This window comes from Vicia villosa, linkage group LG7 (genome assembly GCF_029867415.1).
Source record: "Vicia villosa cultivar HV-30 ecotype Madison, WI linkage group LG7, Vvil1.0, whole genome shotgun sequence".
In the NCBI taxonomy this organism is placed as follows: domain Eukaryota; kingdom Viridiplantae; phylum Streptophyta; class Magnoliopsida; order Fabales; family Fabaceae; genus Vicia; species Vicia villosa.
The window spans coordinates 71310926-71312198 of NC_081186.1; the positions used below are offsets into that span (position 1 = coordinate 71310926).

A 1273-nucleotide genomic window follows, 5' to 3' on the forward strand; every position below is an offset into this window, starting at 1 on the left:
TATTTTGCGTATTAACCATGAAAGACGAATAATATATAATTCTGCAACTACTTTAGGTAAATCAATGCTTGTACGGAAAAAAAACGAATGAAATTATGCACCTCTAACTTGATTAGGAAGATGAACCAGATGAGGAAGGTGCTTACGATTCTCATTGATGCTGATTAGTGTTTGAGGTTCTCGACCCTCGTTACTACAATTTCATCAGCATTGAACTCTTTGGGTTAATTAGTAATAACGATTAATTATCGGCTAAATCAACAATCCGTTGTAGTCTAGTTGGTCAGGATACTCGGCTCTCATCCGAGAGACCCGGGTTCAAGTCCCGGCAACGGAATTCTTTTTTTCTCGTACAGTTTTCATCTGTGCAGGGCGGAGCCAAGGCCCAGCCAGCCCGGGCTCAACCTCTATTTTTTTTGTACTCCCCCAATGTAATAGTCGATTTTTAGATAAAATCAGGGGCAAAATTTGTAAAAATAAGGTGTAAAAATTAAAACAGATGAATAATAAATAGTGTAAAATTTTTGCCCAGGCTGCCTGAAATTTCTGGCTCCGCCACTGAATCTGTGGATTTATTTATATGAACTTTGAACATTTTTTTCATTTTTCAATTGATTATATTTTTTTATTTCAACAACTAAGAAAAAAAAAATCTTTTATCGGAAGTGCGGAGACATATGCAGTTAATAAATTATTATACGATAATTCAAGTTCACACACACAATATCAACCGGACAAAATTTAGATATAATTTTTTAGGTGTGGTTCTTACTATTTTCCAATAAAAATATGACAAATATACTTAAATATCATTTATTGAGTGAAAACTAGTCAGAGACCCTTACTGTCGTCCGAATGTATTATTTGTGGTGTAGTATTTTATGATCAGTATGAAAATTTTGAAGTAAAGAAGTTTGACCAAATTGCATTTATAAATAGAAATTTGACCATTTAATTTATTTTTTTACTAATATAAAATATTAATAGTATGAAAATTAGGTTTCAAGTTAAAATAATTTCACATGTGAACATTTTAGAAAGACATGAAAAGCTACTTTCTTCATTCATAAAAGAAATCATCTACCATGGTGAAATGATTTTATTCAATTATGCACTCATTTTTCAGACTGTTTTCAATAGAGAAGATACCCGTGCGTCCGCACGGTTGAATTTATTTTAATTTTGACGTAATAATTATTTTATATATACATATGAAAAACTCATTTTTATTGCAAAAGTACAACGAAAAATTATGAAATCAAATATTACAACA

General features: G+C 31.0%; 1 non-coding gene across 1 annotated transcript; it reads left to right on the forward strand.

Annotated features, from left to right (window-relative positions):
• Nucleotides 1-264: 264 nt before the first annotated feature.
• Nucleotides 265-337, forward strand: TRNAE-CUC (transfer RNA glutamic acid (anticodon CUC)). Its single transcript has one exon. It is a non-coding gene; the product is annotated as a tRNA-Glu (tRNA).
• The last annotated feature ends 936 nt before the right edge of the window (nucleotides 338-1273 follow it).